This window comes from Podarcis erhardii, assembly GCF_964252035.2.
Source record: "Podarcis erhardii genome assembly, chromosome: 5".
Lineage (NCBI taxonomy): Eukaryota > Metazoa > Chordata > Lepidosauria > Squamata > Lacertidae > Podarcis > Podarcis erhardii.
Genome location: NC_138509.1, coordinates 23,104,602 through 23,110,891, shown reverse-complemented (window position 1 = coordinate 23,110,891; position 6,290 = coordinate 23,104,602).

Sequence of the window (6,290 nt, the reverse complement as noted above, 5' to 3'; positions counted from 1 at the left end):
GGAGATTCAGCTCTATCTCTGCATTCTTCTTTTAAATAACCAATCAAGTCTTTAAAAGTCAGACCTTGTCTATGATCCATCAAACTTACAAATGCGCTAAAGCGTGGTCCAAGTGATGACAACAAAAATGCTATCTTTGTATCTTCATCAAAAGCTTTGGGAGTCAAATCAATTCTTTGAATAATCTCAGTAAACTTGTTGATGTGCTCTGTGAATTCCTGTTTTGAATTCATCCTCACTCTGGTTAATTTACACACCAAGTTTCTGAAGCAGTTTATGCTAGATTCTCCATACACGCGCTCAATATCTCTTAAGATTTGAGATGCATCATCTGTACTATTTATTAATGATAGCTGCTCATCACGAAGTCCACTCAAAATTATGTGTCTAGCTTCGCTGTTCATGCGTTTCCAAGCACTTATCTTGGCTAAAGCTTCCTCAGACGATCCCGTAGGTTGAGGGTTTAAAGCTTCCAAAATGTGCTTATAATCTAAACATGCTATCAAGCGCTGCTTCCAGTGTATGAAATTGTGTTCATTCAGCACAGGCATTCCTAGCTTTGCATCACTATCAAAAGCTGCTCTAGCCATCTTAAAATCCAAAAATTTGAAAATTCTTCAAAATTTCAAAATTTCTCAAAATTTTAAAATCAAAATCTCAAAAATCTCAAAAATGCAAAACAATTCTTCACTGCCTTGGGTCACTGTGAACTCTGAGGGAAGGGGGGGGGGTTGCTTAATCCCCACTGCACAATGGAACAAAGGACCATGTGCTTACCAGGAAGTTAACTCAGAAAAATACTACTCAACTCAAAATCACAATCCAACGCAATCCTTCAAAAATACGCAGAAATATGCAATACTGGGGCCAATAACCCTTTTGTGGGAATGTTCTGGGGTGCAGGAGAGGATATATTGACTAATTATATCCTTATCCAACTTGTACTAACAAGTTCCCAAAATATCAGCAGAGTTTATAGACATTCCCCTTTAAGTACGCAACGGTAACGCTTGCACAGGTTCGCTAGAACCTCTATAATAATTACTCTGGTAATTTCCCCTTTGTTCCCTCTTAAAATACAAGACACGACACAGTCTTTATAAAAGTATAAAAGAGTTTACTCACGTTCTGTTCACAATATGATCCCAGAAGGTAGGCAGGCTTAAAAAGGTTACATGCAGTTAGAATCTATCTTGTAGCAAGATAGTACTGTCCTCTCTTGGCTGGGAGCCAAGAGGGCATGTTGCTCCTTCAGAAGATGAAGATGGCAGAGAGGCAAGAGGCAAGAGGCAAGAGAGAGAGTGGCTGCCTGCCCTGTGCTTTTATCATTACCTGCACAGGTGAGGCCACACCCACCTCTGGTCACATGCGGAGGAAGTCCGTCCCCAGGAAGTTTACCTGCTTGCTGGACAGACATCCCTCCCCATGTTCTAACATGTACACTCTAGGAATGTTGTCATTGACTGCTCCTGTGTTTACATCCCACAGAAACTGATTCAGAAGTAAGCAAGCACCGTCTCCTAATCCGAGGTGACCCGACAGAGCTTAGTGTAACACTATTATGCTTCAAATCAGAATAGATTGTTTCTGCATAAAGTGACATGTAGGAATAGTCTAGTGTCCCCCCCCCAAAATAAAAAAGTATGTTTTGAACAAAAAGTGCCTCATGTTCTATTCTATTTGCAGGGGGAATATTTTGAAGAAAGCATAATCATATGCCTTAGAAATCTGATTTGCAATGTGCACATTTTAGAAGCATTTAAGGTGCCATCCTTTTAAATTCTTTTGATCGCCACCACATTTCATTGTTCCTCCACTGTGTGTTCTTCTGAAGATGCATCCATGCCTTGTAAAAATAATGGAGGTGGGGACATAGGAAGCTGCCTTATATTGGTCTGTCTAGTTCAGTATTGACTCCTCCATGGGTAGGCAAACTAAGGCCCGGGGGCCGGATTCGGCCCAATCGCCTTTTAAATACGGCTGTGGACGATCCAAGAATCAGTGTGTTTTTACATGAGTAGAATGTGTCCTTTTATTTAAAATGCATCTCTGGGTTATTTGTGGGGCTAAGGAATTCGTTCATTTCCCCCCTTCAAAATATAGTCCGGCCCTCCACAAGGTCTGAGGGACAGTGGACTGACCCCCTGCTGAAAAAGTTTGCTGACCCCTCTGACTGGCTGTAGCTCTCCAGGGTTTCCCAGACCTGCCTGGAGACACTGGACAAATGTAATATTTACATGCCAACATTAGGCCCATTAAGGCATCTGGGTGGTTTGCAACCAATGGCCATATCAGAACTGCAATAAAGCCAATCTAAAAGGCAATGGGTTGTATCCAATGGTATCCTTGCCCTAGTGGAAAGCACATACACGTTTGCAAGTTGGAGCTGACATTTTTTCATGAGCTACCTCATCCACTGCAGCTTCCTGTTCCCCTCCAGAAAATCTACTACTGATGGTGAACCTGTAGAATAGATTGTGATGTGGAGGGTTTGGGGGATAATTGGGTGTAATGTACAGTGTAATGACATCAATAGATGGGACAACGTGTACCAGACTTTATGGTAGGAGAAAACAGAGAGCTCACATAGGCCTAGCAGTTTGGGCTACAGCCCAATGTTTCTTTAAATAAACCAGAAGACTGTGAGTTGTGAAGTCCCCAATTCACATCTTATTTGAGTCATGGATTTACTTCTCTTTCAGCTGAAGCAATATGGTCATACAGATATATTGACTTACTTTAAATATTTTTTTCGTAGTAGCATATTATTACTCTTACCCTCCATGTGTTCAACTATCTCAGACTCACTTTGATCTTCAATGTGGCCCAACTCTCCAGTTATTACAAAGTGAGGTGCTATTGGCAAAATGCTCCTTGGGATCAGTGGGCCCCCTGGGCTAGCTTACCATCAGTGGCGGGCATCTGCTGTGAGCTGAAGCAGGCAGCCATGAGCCATTTGTCATTTTAACTACCCACAAGAATCAGGAGGGACTGTGGCCCAAAAAAGGTATCAGCCATTGTGGGCCATGCTGGGGCATTCGGCCCTTTGCAACTGCCTGATAGTACCAGGTGCTGCCACTGGGTCTGGCTGTGCATTGAGTTTCCAGAGGAGCTGTGTGGAAAATGCCCGTATTCTTTTCCAGCTGTTCTCCATCAATTAATGAGAAAAACTGTATTTGATAATTATCAAAAGGGAATGAATTTTTTGAAGGAATTCACATTGGTACAGGGCTTTTGTGTGTGCCCCCACCCCTTATTTTCAAGATGGCCATGGGATGCTTGTGAGTGCCTTTCATTCTACAAATCATCTTTGCTCTGCAGCCTTCCTGGGTGTCGCACTTATGGAAATCCTCATTTGGACTGTGCTGTAAGTGTAGAAGGCAAGTATGCTGCCTATCATGTGTCTGACTGCAGTCCATTGCTGCTGCTCTTTTAAATGTGAAGTCTTTGCATTTTTAAGAAAATCAGTGCAGAAATAGGTTTTTTAAAACGTAAATAGGAGTTCCTGAAAAAAGAAAAAAACCCAGCATGCATCTAAGTTGCTCAGTAGCCCAATCGCCTGTCAGTTAAAACCCAGTGGAAGAATACACTGTGGTTTTAACTCCTCTCTTGGGGATTTCTGAGATCAGGAAGCACAGGCAGCTGGGGAGGCTACAGAGTCCTGAAGGAATATTTATTGGGAAGAAACTATCCATGGATGCTTTGCAGTTAAGGTCAGTCCTGCATCCACTGGAAGCAATCCTAAAGCACCTTGAGAAGTAGTCGGAAAAGTGGAAGCCTTCTTCACAGGTGAGCAAAATGTTTGAGAAACTGGAGGACAGGTTTTCACATGGTACAGCCTCCCATCTGGACACAGAGTGGATCCAGTCCTCCTTCCACAAGATTGGCGCATCATGCGCTTTCAGACCACGCCAGGGATTCTGCACTGGCTGTTGATAACACAAGTGCTGAGCACTAGCTATTTCATGCTGTAGTCATCCTCCTCCTATCCCCCCCCCTTGCTTTGTGTCTTTGATTTTCCTGATGGACAAAGAGAAAGAAAAAACCTTAGACAAGGAAAGGAAAGGAAATGGCGACAGGTGGTTCAACCTGCTTTTAATCAGGTAATGTTCCAGTTGCACAGCCCTCAAAGAAACCACTCTGATAGGCTTTAATATTCCATGCCAAAATGCATCAGGGTTTCTTTTATTTCATTCGCACACCTAGAAGTTCTACTTAATGACTTAAGTCCTATAGGTCTGGAGGAGCTTTCTTCATCAGCCTTAAGTGCAAAATCCAATTGCAAATGACATAAAGCATTAATGTGCTCTCAGGCTTGCACCAATGGGAAGGATCTGTCACATTCCAAGATGTGCCCTTTCAGAAGCTTTGGCATGATACATTGGACTAATGAAATTGCTTGAGCAGCTGGCTGCAAAGTGCCCGCTTTCAAATTGTCTAAGGAAATGTAAAAAGATATTGTTGTTGCTGGTAGTTTATTTATACAGATTTTCTGAACAAGTGTGTGTCTATTGCTTTTGTAAGCATGTAAAAGAGCAATCATGGCTGAACAAGTGTCACAAATTTAGAGTGTATTTAGTGTCCAGAGTATATTTATTCTGTGTGGTTCTCTCCACCGCTCCCCCTTAGGGGCCCTGCTGTGTTGCTGCATAGCTGTAAAAGTGCATTATGTAGAGATGATGGCCTCCTAAAATTATTTTCCTTGTTTGCAGGAGGCAAAATAGAGGTAGCCATTTTAGCAAATGTTCTTGGGGTAGGAACAGAATTCTTCATCTGTGTAGAGAAGAGTGTTGAAAAAGAAAATTATCAGAAAATTTAATACACTTTTTTAAAGACACCTTGACTGAATGGGACTACAGTATATAGTTACTTCCTTCATTCACCAGTATGAACTAATAGGCAAAGGAAGGAGGAGGAGGAGGAGGAGGAGGAGGAGGAGGAGAAGAAGAAGAAGAAGAAGAAGAAGGGGGAAAGTCCATTGCTTCCTTCCATCATTTTAAAATATATTGGGCTAGATGCAAAGTTGTGCTCAAAACTTCCCATCCTACTAACGGGTGGAGAAGCTGAAGGGCATTTTGCCAAATATTCTCCAAGGGTGAGGGAACATTTCCAACCATTTACAGTGGTACCTCAGGTTACAGACGCTTCAGGTTATAGACTCCGCTAACCCAGAAATAGTTCCTTGGGTTAAGAACTTTGCTTCAGGATGAGAACAGAAATTGTGCTCTGGCGGCTCAGTGGCAGTGGGAGACCCCATTAGCTAAAGTGGTACCTCAGCTTAAGAACAGTTTCAGGTTAAGAACGGACCTCCGGAACGAATTAAGTTCTTACCCCGAGGTACCACTGTATAGAGAGAACCTGGGGGAAAAAATCTGAGAGACTATCTCAGGTCACCTCTGCACTGTACTTTTGAGGCAGCATCATACCACTTTAAGCAGTAATGCCTTTGGCCAAAGAATCCTGGGAGCTGTGGTTTGTTAATGATGCTAGGTGAGTTGCTAGGTGACCCCTGTTCCCCTCACAGAACTTCAGTTCCCAGAGTTCTCTGGGGAGAGGGATGGTTACACCACTCTAAGAATTTTAATTCTGAAGGAGAACAGGAGTCGCCCAACAACTCCCAATACAGTGGTGCCTAGCAAGCCGAAATTAATTCGTTCCACAAGTTTTTTCTTCTTGCGAGTTTTTTGTCTTGCGAAGCACGGTTTCCCATAGGAATGCATTGAAAATCAATTAATGCGTTCCTAGGGAGACCGCCTTCAGACCAGGTCCGGGGACAGTCTGTCCCCGGACCTCTTCTGAAGGCTGGCGGGGGGGGGGGGAGAAGGACTTTTCTCCCCACCGCCAGCCTTCAGAACGGCCTTCTGAAGGCTAGAGGTGGGAAGAAAAGCCCTTCTCCCGCCGCCAGCCTTCAGAAGAGTTCCTGCAGGGCTGCCTAGGCTGCGGATAGCAGCCTGCTGCCCGGCGCGAGGGGCGCTCTGCTTCAGGGGCGCGGGGCAGACATTCGCAGCTTGGGGAGCCCTGCAGGACTTCCCCGCAGGGCTCTCCAAGCTGCAGATAGGGGCAGCAGGCTGCTATCCGCAGCCTGGAGAGCCCTGTGGGGAACTCTTCTGAAGGCTGGCGGGGGAGAAGGGCTTTTCTTCCCACCGCCAGCCTTCAGAACAGCCTTCTGAATGTTGGCGGTGGGGAGGAAAACCTTCCTCCCACCGCAAGTCTTCAAGACAGGTCCGGGAACAGAGGAGAAGGCGCGCTGCGCTTCCTCGCTGTCCCCGGAGATTTCCCTATGGGCTTTC